The sequence below is a fragment of the Delphinapterus leucas genome, chromosome 20 (genome assembly GCF_059928025.1).
Source record: "Delphinapterus leucas isolate spDelLeu-1000000601 "Yukka" chromosome 20, BTC_Dleu_Yukka2, whole genome shotgun sequence".
In the NCBI taxonomy this organism is placed as follows: Eukaryota; Metazoa; Chordata; class Mammalia; order Artiodactyla; family Monodontidae; genus Delphinapterus; species Delphinapterus leucas.
This window is the reverse complement of record NC_143148.1, coordinates 34,323,506-34,341,446: the sequence shown is the minus strand read 5'-3', so window position 1 is coordinate 34,341,446 and position 17,941 is coordinate 34,323,506. Positions and strand designations below refer to the sequence as shown.

Genomic DNA, 17,941 nt, shown 5'->3' with positions numbered 1-17,941 from the left:
CATACCTGGTTTTATTGTGTGTTGTTTTACTGCACTTTGCAGACATCGCATTTTATACAGATTGAAGGTTTGTGGCAACCCTGCATTGAGCAAGTCTATAGGTTCCATTTTTCTAACAGCATTTGCTCGCCTCATGCTTCTGTCATGTTTCAGTAATTCTTGCAATATTGTAACATTAAATAATGTAAACATTTAAATTAAACATTACAATAAATAACACACCACTGTAGAGTGTAAACATAACTTTTACATGCACTAGGAAACAAAGGAAGTCTTGTGGCTCGCTTTATTGCGATATTCGCTTCATTGCAGTGGTTTGGAACTGAATTCATAACATCCTCGAGCTATGCCGGTATTTCCTGGGATATAGAAGATATACATGATGATTTTGAGTGAATACCCTAACATATAATTAAATAGCAGCAAATATCAAGCTAAGTCTTTCCTTTCAGTGCTGAGTACACAGAGAGGAAGTCTCTGCTAGGTGCTGGCTGTCTTTAATGCCTCTCTAGCTCTGGCTAATCCTTTTGAACAAAGAGCCCAGCCTCAGGCTTAGAATCACTGCATCTGCATTGTACATGTATTTGCCGTAGTGGTATACTTAAGTTAAAAAAGGGGGGTACTTTAAAGAAAAATGTTAAGTAGATAACAGTCAGGTGGCATGCAAATATGGCAGAAATCTGACGAATTTGAGGCACATTTTGCCAACTGATGTCCCAAGGCCTTTTGAGATCTTAGGAAATTCCCTATATAATAACCATCTCTATACTCCGCCCCTCTGTGAGGTCTGCTCATTAACTCATTCATATCTTGGAAGAACCAGTTTATTAAGCACCTCTGGGTGCCAGATCCTGCCCCTCCCCACATGCACGCAGAACTCCATCTCCTGCTCAGGTCGCCTTCTCTCCAGAAATGTGTCTTTCCCTGCCCCTCTTTTAAATCTAAGAATCCCGTTCCTGGATGAGTTGAAAGTGCTCACTCAGGGGTCAGTGAATCTGCATGGAGCTATGGCCATTGCAGGCTGTCAGGGTGGGGAGTTGAAAACCTCTAACCTCAGGGTCCCTAGAGTGATAGGTGAGGCTCTTACCCCTTGGGGTACCCAAGGAGTAACCAGTCTGCCTGTGAGGCACTCTCAAAAAAGAAGGGGAGGGCTCCCCTGGTGGCACAGTGGTTGAGAGTCTGCCTGCTAACGCAGGGGACACGGGTTCGAGCCCTGGTCTGGGAGGATCCCACATGCCGCAGAGCAACTAGGCCCGTGAGCCACAACTACTAAGCCTGCGTGTCTGGAGCCTGTGCTCTGCAACAAGACAGGCCGCCATAGTGAGAGGCCCACGCACCGCGATGAAGAGTGGCCCCCGCTTGCCACAACTAGAGAAAGCCCTCACACAGAAACGAAGACGCAACACAGCAAAAATAAACAAATTAATAAACTCCTAAAAAAAGAAGAAGGGGAAAGGTCAGACTTTATCTGGTATCCACAAAGCCACTTAGATGAGAAGCCCTTCTGCCTACATCTGACATTCGCCAACGCTAACCACAAATCGGCACCTTATCAGTTACCCCTCACCAACCGTGTGTAACCAAGTACAACCTGGAGACACTGCTGTCTTGGTTCATTCTCCATTTTCATAAATCTGCAATTGCTTTGGGTACGTATGTGTATTGGAAGAGTTGTACATGGCAGAAATCTAATTTAATCTGGCTTATACAAGACAATTTAAAAGAAAAGAGGTAATTAATTTACTTATTGAACTGAGAGGTGTGGGGATGCAGCTATTTCAGGCATGGCTAACCCAAGACTCACATGCTGTCAGGCCTCGGTTTCCCCCCGTCTCTGGTTCTTGCTTCCCTTGTGTTTGCTTCAGTTTGGGGCTCTGTCTAGTGGCCAGATGGAGACAGGAAGTGGTCCCTACCTCCTCTCTGGTTTCAGGTCTGCCAGGAGCTCAGGGGCATCTAGGGTTGTGACCAGGGCCCCGGCTTGGTCATGTGCCTGCCTGCTCTTGGGAGCCAGTGATTGGCTCAGAGTGAGGGGATCCCTCACTCTTCCCCAGGAACTGGGCCTGACGTCAGCTTCTCTGGGACAACGTGAACCACAGGGATGGTTCCCCAGAGAACAATAGGGGTATAGTTACCAGAGGGGCTGAGAATGGATGTTGGCAGAAAAAAAGATGTTCTTGGCTTCACAGAGATGCTAAATGGAGCCAGGGTTGGACCAGGGGTGGTTCATTCTAGAGCTTGACTTCTAAGCCTCCCTGGCCTGTGTCCTGCCTGTATCCCAGAGCCCCTCACAGAGCCTGGCAAACAACAGGCACTTAATTCCTGTGCATTGACCGAATTTCTTGTTGCTGCGCTCTGCACACCTGCCTGTTGGGACACCTTGTTTCTCTGGACAGGCATCCATTGCCTGGCCTCTCACCCTCCAGAAATTGAATCCTATTCTCACGTGTGAGCCCCTCCCAGTGTCTTCTTTTGCAGCAGACCTCAGTCTGAAGTGAAACATCAGGAAAGAATCCAGCCTATTGTGTTATGAACACACACGTATACATTTGCATACCCAGTGAGTTCCTGACGCATCCCTTCAACCTGGGTTGGGGGAGGGGCTGGAGGCTTTAAAATGTCAGATCCTGGGGAGCTGGGAGCCATGCAGAGATTTCCCTTGGAGCAAGGTATGTGGGAACAGTGACCTGGCACAGACCCTTGCCAGCTCAGGGCTGTGCATGGGGAGTGTGGTACCAAGTGGCTGATAAGCTGGGGGCTCAGTTCCTTGGAAGCAGTCAGGCAATGCGGTGTCAGTCATCAGCCCTGGAGAACCTGACGGTGGTGGGTGCAGCTCCCTGGCTGACTGGTGCCCAGCCCTGAACCTAATGATGGAAATGAACCAGAGGTTTCAGAAACACACTCTGTGCCTGGAGCTGCACCGTCTTAGCTCCGGATGACGCAACAAAATGCCGTAAGACTGGGGGGCTCCCTATTAGCACGTGATGGATGAGTGGATGTTCAGTGGATGTGGCAGTGTGTGACTAAGAGGTCACTGGAATGGCAGGGGGCGTCCTGTGGGTTGGTGTAGGCCCTTCTCCAACCACCCGGAGAAGGCTCTGGGCTCCCTTGATCTGGAGGATGTCTTCCTCCCTTTCCTGTTTAGGTTGCTTGAGCCCCAAACTCTGGGCATGTCTTCATGGGAGGTGCTAGGTAGTCTGGTTCACACCACTTGCGAGTCTTGGCACCACTCGTGTGCTGGTTGTGGGGGTGGGTGCTGGGTGGGGTTGGGTGGGTGCTGGTCTGGAGGGAAAGCAGCCATGAGGGTGAGCCGAGTCCAAGGTCAGTCTTGCCAGCTGGCTCACTTGCCTGAGGTCATGAGACCAACACCACAGAAGCACCAGGACTTGAACCCGGCGCTGATTCTAGAGCCCTGACCCGCATCCACCCTTGCTTCAGAATAGACAGCACAGTAATTATGGAAACTGTCACTTATTTGTAATCTTACGCCAACAGCCCACTGAGAAGGACGCACTCAGATTTATCTCCTCTTGGCCACTGTGGCCCTCACGGCCTGTGAAGTCCTGGGGTATCCAAAGGGTGTCCTCCGTTCTTAGGCCAAATGGAGAAAGGCACAAAGCCAGGCTGGGCTGGCTTTCCTTCCCTGTGGGACCTGCAGCTCCATGCTCTCCCCGGGGGTGGGGGGCGGCGGGGGGGAGCAGCCCTGCAGACTCTCCCTGTGGGCATTGCTGATGCTTTTTCTGGGCTGCAAGGAGACTCGGTGTCTCCACACAGCACATCCCACTGGGAATGGGGTCTATTTATGGCTCTGAGAGCTCTGGCCAATTCCAAGCCCTGGAGCACCGGATTCCCAAGTCTGGGCTGGGCCATTCTGACTCAAGGAACACAGCACCAAGGAGATGGGAAGAGGTGAGGTGCCCAGGCCAGGGTTCTAAATCCCAGCTCTGCACAAACCAGTCATGGGAGATCTTCAACCAGTCACTTAATCTCCCTGGTCCTAGGTTTTCTCATCTGTAAAATGGGGACAATAATGCCACCGCCATCATCTCAGGGTGGTTGTGAGGAGTATAGAGGGCAAAGCACATGGAACCCCACTGAGGCTCTAACACCCATGTGATCCAATCCTGGTGCAGGGTCTCAAAGAAACACAGCCCACTGAAGTTCCAAAAAGTGTTCACATCTTTTTGAGCACAAAGGGGGTCCAGGTACAGACGGCACAGGCACTTCCTGTCTAGTGACCATTCTCCATCATATCATACAGCTCCCATGAGATGTTCACTTTCCTCTCCAGAAAACTTCTCCTTCACTCACGGATGTCTGCCCCCGCCTTGCCAGGCCTCTGCACTGCTGCCAGAACCCAATTCCAGAAGGCACTGCTCACAGTGTATTGAATGGACGAGTTGGCACAGCAGCCCTGTACCCCTTGCTGCAGATGTGCTGCCCCTGACCTCAGTTCCCTCGGGATGGTTCTTCTCCTTTCTATCTCCCAGAACCTGTTGGGCAATGGCAGTGCCCTCCGGGGACGGTATGGAGGGAAATGGAGTGGGTGATGCCAGGGCCCTCGCCTGCAGGCCTGGGACAGCAGGGCACACACAGTTTAATACCTGCAGTCCTGTCACTCGTGGGCAAGTTCATGGTTCTCTAAGGTGGCATTTCTAGAACCACCTAATGGAAAGTCTCGCTGCAGTTTTCTATCTAGGCTGCAGTGGGCTTGGAGAATGCTTCCAGTCAAGGATGTAAGACCCTGGGATGAAGCAATGCAGGCCCTCCACTGCCCCTGTGGAAACGATTAGCCCGAGTGGCCCCACTCAAATGGGACACAACGGTTCTTGGTATCTTCCAGGTGGTGGATTTGGACGCATCTGCAAATCTTTACTGAAGTGAGAAGTGTCATCAAGGATCAGAGAGAGCAGGTCACTGGCAATGTTTTGGAACCAGAAAATACCCAAGCACACAGGCTCCCCTGGCAGCGAGGCGCGGGAGTGGGGTAGCCTCACCCTCCACGGCCGAGAGCTGCGAGGAGAGTGAGGCTGAGGGGCTGGTGTGCCGGGGGGCTGCCTGGGATGCCGGTGCGTACAGGCCACCATGGCACATTGGAAATGCAGCAAGCAGAGGGAAGGTCGTATTAATTAACCAGAGCTCTTCTCAGGGGAAGCCGTGTGTGGGGTAGAAGGAGTACTTTGGGAAGGAGTAAGGATGGAATAAGTAATACTGATACAAGTGATAACAACTGCTAACTGGATCCTGAGGCAGGTGATGAAGGGACTCCGGGGCTTGCTTTGCCAAGTCAGTGAAGCAAGTTTGGGTCTGAGGAAGGCTCTCAAAACAGTACAGAGGACTTCCCTGGTGGTCCAGTGGTTAAGACTCCGCACTTCCACTGGGTTCAATCCCTGGTTGGGGAAGTACTGCATGCCACTGCGGTGTGGCCAAAAAAAATTTTTTTAAGTTAAAAAAAGAGTCAGTGCAGAGACTGGGCCCTGTATCAGCCCTTCCATCTACGATTCATAATCAGGGTCAGCCAGGAATACTAGTTTGCAGGGCTGCCTGTCCAGGTGCCCTCATATCTCAGTTAGGACATGGCTAACGGAACCAGCATCCCTAGGCCTTTTTTACCTGCTTCATTCTGTCTCCCGGTAGAAGGCTCCTATTATAGTTGAATTGTGTCCCTAGAAGAGATGTTGAAGTCCTAACCCTTGGTACCTGTGGATGTGACTTTATTTTGCAACAGGGTCTTTGCAGAGGTAATCAAGTTAAGAAGAGGGCCCCCAGTAGAGTGGGCCCTGATGCAATAGGACTGGTGCTCTTACAAGAGGGGAAATTTGGGCACAGAGATGGACATACGCAAAGGGAAGATGATGCAGAGACACAGAAAGAACGCTGTGTGATGACAGAGGCAGAGACTGGAGTGATGCACCTGCAAGCCAGGGAATGCCAGGGGTCGCCGGGAGCCACCGGATGCTGGAAGGGGCAGGGAAGGATCTTCGCTGAAGCTTGCAGAGAGAACTTGGCCCTGCTGATACCTTGATTTCAGACCACCTGCCTCCAGAACTGAGAGACAAGAACTTTCCATTGTTTTAAGCCACCCAGTTCGTGGTACTATGTTACAGCAGCCCTAGGAAACGAATCTAGTGCTTCCAATACAAGTATGTGTGAGCCCTGTGTGGAAGCATATTTCCTGGTTTGGCCCAGCACACCCACACCCGCCGTTGGCTGGAGTGAAAAATGCCCACAGAGACTTTCTTTTTTAAATTTATTTATTTTTGGCTGCACTGCATCTTCGTTGCTGTGCCCAGGCTTCCTCTAGTTGCCGCGAGCGGGGGCTACTCTTTGTTGTGGTGTGCAGGCTTCTCATTGTGGGGGCTTCTCTTGTTGCAGAGCACAGGCTCTAGGCACATGGGCTTCAGCAGTTGTGGCTCGCAGGCTCTAGAGTGCAGGCTCAGTAGTTGTGACGCACAGGCTTAGTTGCTCTGTGACATGTGGGATCTTCCCAGACCAGGGCTCGAACCCGTGTCCCCTGCACTGGCAGGCAGATTCTTAACCACTGCACCACCAGGGAAGCCCCCACAGAGACTTCCCATGAGGCTATTCCACAATGCATAACTTAGAGAACTCTGAAGTCTACACAAACTAGCCTTGGCTATCTCTCTGTAAAAGAGGAACCAGGATGGAATTGGCTCTCTCCAAACTCTAACTTGCTTTGCATTTGTAAAACCACCCAGCTCCATCAGACAATAAAGTGCCAAAGAATTATCAATCCTTGAGAGTTCGCTGGGCCAAGTGCTGGGTGGGGTCCCAGGGGGCTGAAGGGAGGTGCCTGTCACACAGGTGTGAAGCCTGGGGGCTCCCAGGGTATCTCCTCTCTTCTGGCATTGGAGGAGGCCTGCAGCATCTGGGGCCAACATTTGGATGGCCTGGCCGCTCTGGCACTAATGACAAAATAAATTCCCAACATAAATTCAGTCCCTGGATTCACAGAAAGATAGACAAGATGAAAAGGCAGAGGACTATGTACCTGACGAAGGAACAAGATAACACCCCAAAAAACAACTAAATGAAGTGGAGATAGGCAACCTTCCAGTAAAAGAATTCAGAATAATGATAGTGAAGATGATCCAGGACCTCGGAAAAAGAATGGAGGCAAAGATTGAGAATATGCAAGAAATGTTTAACAAAGACCTAGAAGAATTAAAGAACAAACAAACAGAGATGAACAATACAGTAACTGAAATGAAAAATACACTAGAAGGAATCAATAGCAGAATAACTGAGGCAGAAGAACGGATAAGTGACCTGGAAGACAGAATGGTGGAATTCACTGCTGCGGAACAGAATAAAGAAAAAAGAATGAAAAGAAATGAAGACAGCCTAAGAGACCTCTGGGACAACATTAAACGCAACAACATTCGCATTATAGGGGTCCCAGAAGGAGAAGAGAGAGAGAAAGGACCCAAGAAAATATTTGAACAGATTATAGTTGAAAACTTCCCTAACATCGGAAAGGAAATAGCCACCCAAGTCCAGGAAGCGCAGAGAGTTCCATACAGGATAAACCCAAGGAGAAACACGCCGAGACACACAGTAATCAAATTGGCAAAAATTAAAGATAAAGATAAGTTATTGAAAGTAGCAAGGGAAAAATGACAAATAACATACAAGGGAACTCCCATGAGGTTAACAGCTGATTTCTCAACAGAAACGCTACAAGCCAGAAGGGAGTGGCATGATATAAAGTGATGAAAGGGAAGAACCTACAACCAAGATTACTCTACCCAGCAAGGATCTCCTTCAGATTCGATGGAGAAAACAAAAGCTTTACAGACAAGCAAAAGCTAAGAGAATTCAGCACCACCAAACCAGCTCTACAACAAATGCTAAAGGAACTTCTCTAAGTGGGAGACACAAGAGAAGAAAAGGACCTACAAAAAGAAACCCAAAACAATTAAGAAAATGGTCATAGGAACATACATTATCGATAATTACCTTAAACGTGAATGGATTAAATGCTCCAACCAAAAGACAAAGGCTGGCTGAATGGATACAAAAACAACACCTATATATATGCTGTCTACAAGAGACCCACTTCAGACCTAGGGACAGACTGAAAGTGAGGGGATGGAAAAAGATATTCCATGCAAATGAAATCAAAAGAAAGCTGGAGTAGCAATACTCATATCAGATAAAATAGACTTTAAAATAAAGAATGTTACAAGAGACAAGGAAGGACACTACATAATGATCAAGGGATCAATCCAAGAAGAAGATATAACAATTATAAATATATATGCACCCAACATAGGAGAACCTCAATACATAAGGCAACTGCTAACAACTCTAAAAGAGGAAATCGACAGTAACACAATAATAGTGGGGGACTTTAACACCTCACTTACACCAATGGACAGATCATCCAAAATGAAAATAAATAAGGAAACAGAAGCTTTAAATGACACTAGACCAGATAGATTTATTGATATTTATAGGACATTCCATCCAAAAACAGCAGATTACACTTTCTTCTCAAGTGCGCACGGAACATTCTCCAGGATAGATCACATCTTGGGCCACAAATCAAGCCTCAGTAAATTTAAGAAAATTGAAATCATATCAAGCATCTTTTCTGACCACAATGCTATGAGATTAGAAATCAATTACAGGGAAAAAAATATAAAAAACACAAACACATGGAGGCTAAACAATACATTACTAAATAACCAAGAGATCACTGAAGAAATCAAAGAGGAAATCAAAAAATACCTAGAGACAAATGACAATGAAAACATGACGATCCAAAACCTATGGGATGCACCAAAGCAGTTCTAAGAGGGAAGTTTATAGCTATACGAGCCTACCTCAAGAAACAAAAATCTCAAATAAACAATCTAACCGTACACCTAAAGGAACTAGAGAAAGAAAAACAAAACCCAAAGTTAGCAGAAGGAAAGAAATCATAAAGATCAGAGCAGAAATAAATGGAATAGAAACAAAGAAAACAATAGCAAAGATCAATAAAACTAAAAGCTGGTTCTTTGAGAAGATAAACAAAATTGATAAACCATTAGCCAGACTCATCAAGAAAAAGAGGGAGAGGACTCAAATCAATAAAATTAGAAATGAAAAAGGAGAAGTTACAACAGACACTGCAGAAATACAAAGCATCCTAAGAGACTACTACAAGCCAACTCTATGCCAATAAAATGGACAACCTGGAAGAAATGGACAAATTCTTAGAAAGGTATAACCTTCCAAGACTGAACTAGGAAGAAACAGAAAATATGAACAGGCCAATCACAAGCACTGAAATTGAAACTGTGATTAAAAATCTTCCAACAAACAAAAGTCCAGGACCAGATGGCTTCACAGGTGAATTCTATCAAACATTTAGAGAAGAGCTAACACCCATCCTTCTCAAACTCTTCCAAAAAATTGCAGAGGAGGAACACTCCCAAACTCATTCTATGAGGCCACCATCACCCCGATACCAAAACCAGACAAAGATACTACAAAAAAAGAAAATTACAGACCAATATCACTGATGAATATAGATGCAAAAATCCTCAACAAAATACTAGCAAACAGAATCCAACAGCACATTAAAAGGATCATACACCATGATCAAGTGGGGTTTATCCCAGGAATGCAAGGATTCTTCAATATACGCAAATCAATCAATGTGATACACCTTATTAACAGATTGAAGAATAAAAACCATATGATCACCTCAATAGATGCAGAAAAAGCTTTTGACAAAATTCAACACCATTTATATAAAAACTCTCCAGAAAGTGGGCACAGAGGGAACCTACTTCAACATAATAAAGGCCATATACGACAAAAAAAAAAAAAAAAATTCAGTCCCTGCTTTGAGCTGGGCTCTTTGGTGAAGTTTTCCCCTATAAATCATATCTTAGGCATTTTTTTTCATAATTGAGATTTTACTGATTGTTTTGAGGATCAGTACACACACATTTCAATTTGTACACAATTCTCAACATACATACCAAAAATCTAAAAAGTCATGTAGCTGTGATTCTTTTCTGAACAGTTATTCCAGGGACTTTCCAGCTTAAAATTTGAAGGCAAAATTTCCTTCACAGGATATCAAGTACCAATATCTTCAAATATTGATAGGCTGTTACATCATAAGTCCCACTAATTCACAATATCATATACACTACATACTCAAATTGTCAGTCGTTCACAGCACATTAACAGTTACGAGAACTGGACTACCACCGACCAAAGATGTTACAGAGTGCACAAAACTCTACCCAGGAGAGCCAAGATCAAGGGGTGAGTGGTTTGCTTTAGGAAACAATTCTACCAAAAGTAACATGGGAAGAGAAGTAATGTAAAGGGTTTAAGACATTAAATGCACAACTGACTCCAAACTGCCATTTAGTATGCTTCGCATTATAGGCTATAAAAGCTACCCTCCATCTGTGGAATGTTAAGCTGACAACCAAGACAAAGCCTCGCATATTCAATATCCCACTATTTTCTGGTTGTACCAAAAAATAAACAACCACCAAATGATTTCACCTCTTAAAAAAAGCATTTACACTTAAAAACTGGGATGAGGTGCGATTCCCTCCTTTTTATGTTTCTAGAGCTACTAAAAATCTTGCATTTACGAAATAGTTGATATTCCTCTGGATTGTACAAGAAAGGAGACAGGGACCACTGATAGGACCAGGTGTGTGATATTAATCAGATTTGGCTTCTTTCTCTCCTGCTTCATTAGAAGCTGGGCTCTCCTCGTTTTTAGTTTCTCCATCTTCTGCAGCTAAGTCTTCTTTAGTCTCTTGGTTAGTCACTTCAGCCTGTTTTCCCTTTGCTCCCCTTTTTCCTTTTGTTTGCACTTTTTTGTCTGAAGATTTATCCTTTCCTGCCGCCTTTTTTTGGCTTCGTTTCCACTTTTGCAGGAGGCGGTTTAGCGGACAACCTCGCCCATCTCCTCTTGGGCTTCTCTTTCGCCGCCCCCTCGGCGGAGCTGACCTTCCTCTTGGCATCGCGGCGGCGGGGCGGGCGCGTGCCCGGTGCCTGCGGGCCGCGGCGCACCGAGAGCCTTCTCGAAGCCGGGCTGCCTGGCCGCTGCCGCTCCTCTCGCCAGCCGAGCTGGGGGGACCCGCGGCGTCGGGCGGGGGGGGAGAACCGGATGGAACCGGATTGGGAGCCCACCCCCAACATCTTAGGCATGTAAAGCCCTGAAGCTGAGCCAGTTTTGACATGGTGGCTTTTACCTACTCTATTTATAATGTCTCTATTAGCTTCCTCCCAGGTTAAGGGGCCAAATCTACCTGCTCTTTCTATTCTCCGAAAGCACAAGGAATTGAAATGGCAACAAACAACTAGTCTAGCTTGATGCTGGAGATGCTATTATTTCACTGTTTAGACAACATGAAGTTTAGAAAGGATAAAGTCCTGCCCCAAGGTCAAAACAAACCAATGACACAAGAACAGGACAGAAGAGATGGGACTGAGGTAGATTTAGGTGTTCAGTTCATTTCTAGCTTAATGAGCACAGCTTAATGCGAGATTCCCAGACACGCTGATCAAATCGAACAAAATGCTTACTCTGTACCAGTGGGCAGGGTCTAGAGCAGTGGGTCATTCTGGGACTGACATTTTGAGAGGAACATGGGCACATTGGGAATTGTCAGGAGGGCAGTGACCAGGATGGCTACCATGTCTATATGAGAGACAATAAATGAATTGAGAAAATGAGTTATACTTTGAACTAGAAAGTTCTAGGTCTCTTGCTGAATTAGTTTTCTACTGCTGCTATAACAAATTACTATGAACTAGGTGGTTTCAAAGAACACAGATTGAAAGGAATCTGGAAAGATAGTTGGATGGGAAGCATCAGGAATCTATCTCCCCCCGCCCCCCAGACAACAATTGTACTGGCAGAATCTGTCTCATGTTAAGTATTTTGGAACTCTGGAGTCTACTGAAGGATTGCAACTTCCAGGGGAAGGCTTGGACAGGTAAACTGTGCTTCGTTTTGGTCAGTTTCAGCTCTGAGCATAGCAGTTACCCATCCCCCATTCCCACAGTGGGCAGCTGTTTGCATACAGCTTGTGGGAGCCCGGTTGGGCAAGAGGACCCTGTGCTGCAAATGTTGGCGATCTACACTCCGACTTCCCATTGCTGCTTCTGACTAGATTGTTGCTGCCCCTCCACCTCCAGCTGAAGTGACTTCCAGGGGATTTAAAGGGCGGGTGCCCTTTACTGCCCTCTTCATTTTTCTCTTTTTCCTCCTTTTTAGAGCCAAACATTAAAGACAAGGATACTGTATTAGGGTTCTCCAGAGAAACGGAACCAATATGATATATGTAGATTGATATCTCTATATGGATATCTCCCTCTCTATGTATATCTATATGAAATTTATTATAGGAGTCAGCTCATGTTACAGAGGCTGAGAAGTCACATGATCTGCAGTCTGGAGAAGCAGGAAGGCCATGGGCATAATTCAGTAAAATGCTGAAGGCCTGTGAACCAGGGGGTGAGGAGCTGCTAGTGCAAGAAACAGGAGCTCTGATATCTCTGAGGGCAGCAGAAGATGGACCTCCCAGCTTAAAAAGAGGGAGATAATTTGCCCTTCCTCCGCCTTTTTGTTCTATTCAGACCCTTGATGCATGGGATGAGGCCTGCCCACGTTGGTGAAGGCAGATCTTTTTCACTCAGTGTATTGATTGTCTTCTAATCTCTTTGCTAATCTCTTCTGAAAACACCCTCACAAACATACCCAGAAATAATTTTTTACCAGCTATCTGGGCATTCCTTAGCCCAGGCAAATTGACACAAAATTAACCATCAGACATGCAAAACAACTGCATATATGGGGGAAGTTAGCAAGTGATCGTGCATGCCCAAGGGAAGGCTCTGAAAAGACCCAAGACTTTAAACTATACCTCAGCTGATCCTTGTCACATAGAAAGCCTATAGCAATGGGAAGCAAACAAACAAAAAAACGCTGTTAAACAAAGCAGTAACAAAAAACAGCAAACTCTGGGTAAGAGGGAGAATCTGGTCTCCATAATTACCACATTATTAAATCCAAATATTCAAATTTTTTCCAAAAAAATCATAAGGCATACAAATAAACAGAAAAGTATGGCCCATTCAAAGAAAAAATAAATAAAACCAACAGGAACTATCCCTGAAAAAGACTTGATGGCAAATACAGCAGACAAAACAACTTTTAAAACAACTGTCTTAAAGATGCTCAAAGATTAAGGAAGATTTGGAAGAAGTCAGGAAAATGTATGAACAAAAATGGAAACATCAATCATGAGACATAAAACCTAAAAAGAAGCCAAAAAGAAATTCTGGAGCTCAAAAGTATAATAATTGAAATGAAAAATTAACTAGGGGGATTCAAAGGCAAATTTGAACAGGCATAAGAATCAGTGAACTTGAAGATAGGACAATGGAAATAATCAAGACTGAGAAACAGAAAGAAAAAGATTCAACTCAAAACCATATGAAGAAACAAAGATCCCAATAAAGGTACATAAACAAGTAATTATAAAAGCTAACATTATTGTAACAATGCCTTATAATTCTACTTTGTTTTCTAAATGACTTGAGACTAATGCATTAAAAATCATTATTAGTTTACATTATTCTGGGGCACACAATGTATAAAGGTGTAATTCTGTGATAACAACAGCAAGGGGTGGGGATGGAGCTGTAAAGGAGCAGAGTTCTTGTATATTATTGAAGTTAAGCTGGTATAAATTTAAATAAGAGTGTTATAACTTTGGTATGTTAAATGTAATCCCCATGGTACCCACAAAGAAAATAGCTATAGAATATAAACAAAAAGGAATGAGAAAGGAATTTAAACATTTCACTACCAAAAAAAAAAAAAAAGTCAACTAAACACTAAGGAAGACAGTACTGTAATACAGGGAGTGAGAAACAAAGCCGTAAAATGTATAGAAAACAAATAAGATGACAGAAGTCTCTCCTTCCCAATAATTACTCTTAAATGTAAATGGATTAAACTCCCCAAAAGACAGACTGGCAAAATGGTTATAAAAACACAGTCCAACTATATGCTATCCACAGGAGACTCACTTTAGATCAAAAGGCACAAACAGATCAAAAGTGAAAGAATGGAAAAAGATATTCCATGCAAACAGTAACCGAAAGAGAGCAGGGGTGGCTGTACTAACGCTGGACAACACAGATTTTAAATCAAAAAGTTTACAAGAGACAAAGTAGGACATTATATACTAATAGAAATGTGATGTATCCTCTTGCTGTAACATTATAAACACTTACATTTCTAATGACATACAACTGAATAAATAAAGCAAAAATTGACAGAATTAAAGAGAGAAATAATGGATAGAGCAAGCAGACAGAAGAAAATAGATACAACAAACCAACTATATATAACAGACACTGCACACTCTACCCACCACCAAAAGCATATACATTCTTCTTATGTGCACGGGGATATTTTCCAGGTTAGACCATATGTTAGGCCACAAAAATTAAGTGTCAATAGATTTAAAAAGATAACTATCATATTTTCTCTGACCACAATGAGATAAAGTGAGAAATCAGTGACAGAAGGCAAACTGGAAAATCCACAAATATATTGAAATTTAACAACACACTCTTAAACAACCAATGGATCAAAGAAGAAATCACAAGGTGAATTAGAAACTCCTTAGTTTTAATGAAAACAAAAATGCAACATACCAAAACTATAATGTAGCAAAAGCAGTCCTAAGGGGAAAATGCACAGCTATAAACACATTAAAAAAAACAGATCTCAAAATAAGAACATAACTTTACAAGTTGAGGAACTTGAAAAAGAACAAACTAAACCCAAAACTAGCAGAAGGAAGGAAATAAAGATTAGAGAATAGGGGACTTCCCTGGTGGCGCAGTGGTTAAGAATCTGACTGCCAATGCAGGAGACACTGGTTTGAGCCCTGGTCTGGGAAGATCCCACATGCCGCAGAGCAACTAAGCCCATGCGCCACAACTACTGAAGCCCACGCGCCTAGAGCCTGTGCTCTGCAACAAGAGAGGCCGCCACAATGAGAAGCCCGCGCACCGCAACAAAGAGTAGCCCCCGCTTGCGGCAACTAGCAAAAGCCTGCGCACAGCAATGAAGACCCAATGCAGCCAAAAATAAATAAATAAAAATTTTTAAAAAAAGATTAGAGAATAGGAAAGTAGACAAAAATCAATGGAATTAAAAGCTGATTCTTTGAAAAGGTCAACAAAATTGACAAAACCTTAGATGAACTGAAAAAAAGGACTCAAATTACTAAAATCAGAAAGGAAAGTGGGGACATTACTATCATTTCTACAGAAATAAAGAGGATAAGAATACTATGAACAACTATATGCCAACAAACAGGATGACCTAGATGAAATGGACAAACTCCTAGAAACATAAAACCTACCAATACTAAGTCATGAAGAAATAGAAAATCTGAATAGACCTGTAACTAGTAAGGAAACTGAACTAGTAATCAAAAATCTCCCAACAAAGAAAAGCCCCAGATCTGATGGCTTCACTGGTGAATTCTACCAAACTTTAAAAAAAAGCTAATATCAATCCTCCTCAAACTTTTCCAAAAAATCAAGGAGGGAACACTTCATAAGTCATTCTATGAGGCCAGCATTACTCTGATGCTGAATTCAAAGTCACTACAAGCAAATAAACAAGAAAACTCAAAACAAAAAACTACCACACCAATTTCCTTTATGAACATTGATGGGAAAATCCTCAACAAAATTCTAGAAAACTGAATTCAGCAGCATATTAAAAGGATTATACACCCTGACCAAGTGGGATTTATTCATGGAATGCGATAGTTCAACATAAAATTGATCAATGTAATACACCACATTAACAGAGCGAAGGGGAAAAAAAATATGATCATCTAAATTGCTGCTAAAGAATTTGACAAAATTCAACACCTTTTCATGGTAAGAAAAACACTCAAACTAGGAAAAGAAGGAAAGTACTTCAACATAATAAAAGCCGTATGTGTGGAAAAACCCACAACAAACATCATGCTCAATGGTGAAATACTGAAGGCTTTTCCTCTAAGAGCAAGAACAAGACAAGGATGCCCACTTTTGGGCATAGTACTGGAAGTACTAATCAACATAGTACTGGAAGTTCTAGCCAGAAGTATTAGGCAAGAAAAAGAAATACAGGGCATCAAAAATGGAAAAGTAAAATGATCTCTGCAGATGATATGCTCTTCTATGTAGAAAACCCTAAAGACTCCACAACACAAAACCAAAACTATTAGAGCTAATAAATGAATTCAGCAACATAGCAGGATACAAAGTCAACACACAAAAACCAGTTGCATTTCTATACACTAACAATGAACAATCTGATAAGGAAATTATAAAAATTCCATTTATAATAGCATCAAAAATAAAATACCTAGGAATTAACTTAACCAAGGAGGTGAAAGACTTGTACAATGAAAACTACAAACATTGCTGAAAGAAATTAAAGGAGACATAAATAAATGGAAACACATCTGATGTTCATGGACTGGAATACTTAATATTGTTAAGATATCAATACTACCCAATGTTATCTACAGATTCGATGCAATCTCTACCTTCAAAAAACATCATTGGGATTTTAAAATAGAAAATCTCATTTTAAAATTCATATGGGATCTCAAGGGCTTCCCATATAGCCAAAACAATCTTGAAAAAGGAGAACAAAGCTGGGGTACTCACACTTCCTGATTTCAACTTACTACAAAGCTATGGTATTAGAAACAGTGTGGTACTGGCATAAAGACAGAAAGATAGACTGATTAAATAAAATAGGGAGCCTAGAAATAAACCTTCATATATATGGTCAGGTGATTTTTGACAAGGGTGCCAAGACCATTCAATGGGGGAACAACAATCTTTTTAAAAATAGTGCTGAGAGGGCTTCCCTGGTGGCACAGTGGTTGAGAGCCCGCCTGCCGATGCAGGGGACACGGGTTCGTGCCCCGGTCCGGGAAGATTCCACATGCAGCGGAGCGGCTAGGCCTGTGAGCCATGGCCACTGAGCCTGCACGTCCAGAGCCTGTGCTCTGCAATGGCAGAGGCCACAACAGTGAGAGGCCAGCGTACCGGAAAAAAAAAAAAAAAAAAAAATAGTGCTGGGAAAACTGGATATCCACACACAAAAGAATGAAGCTGGACCCTTACCTAGTGCCAAGTATAAAAATTAACTCAAAATGGATCAGGACCTAAATGTAAGACTGAAAACTATACAACCCATAGAAGAAAACAGGAAAAAAGCTTCATGACACTGAATTTGGCAATGATTTCTTGAACATGACACCAAAGGTATAGGCAACAAAACAGAAAAGATAGATTGGACTTCATGAATATTAAAAATTTCGTGCACCAAAAGATAATATCAACAGGGTAAAAAGGTAACCTGCAGAATGGAAGAAAATATTTGCTAATCATATATATAAGGGTTTAAAGTAAAAAGCAAAAATAAACAAATGGGACCTAATTTAACTTAAAAGCTTTTGCACAGCAAAGGAAACCATCAACAAAACAAGACAACCTGGGGCTTCCCTGGTGGTGCAGTGGTTGACAGTCTGCCTGCCGATGCAGGGGACACGGGTTCGTGCCCTGGTCTGGGAAGATCCCACATGATGCGGAGCAGCTGGGCCCGTGAGCCATGGCCGCTGAGCCCGCGTGTCCGGAGCCTGTGCTCCGCAACGGGAGAGGCCACAACAGTGAGAGGCCCGCGTACCGCAAAAACAACAACAACAAAAAACCCCACAAGACAACCTACTGAATGGGAGAAAATATTTGCAAATTATATGTCTGATAAAGGATTAATATCATCATATATATAAACAGCTCATACAACTCAACATTGATAAAACAAACAACCCAATTTAAAAATGCACAGAAGAACTGA

At 43.5% G+C, this 17,941-nt stretch overlaps 1 pseudogene; it reads right to left on the bottom strand.

Annotated features, from left to right (window-relative positions):
* Positions 1-246: 246 nt before the first annotated feature.
* The window catches only part of LOC149744677 (non-histone chromosomal protein HMG-14 pseudogene), a 35,077-nt pseudogene continuing 17,382 nt past the window's right edge, over positions 247-17,941 (bottom strand).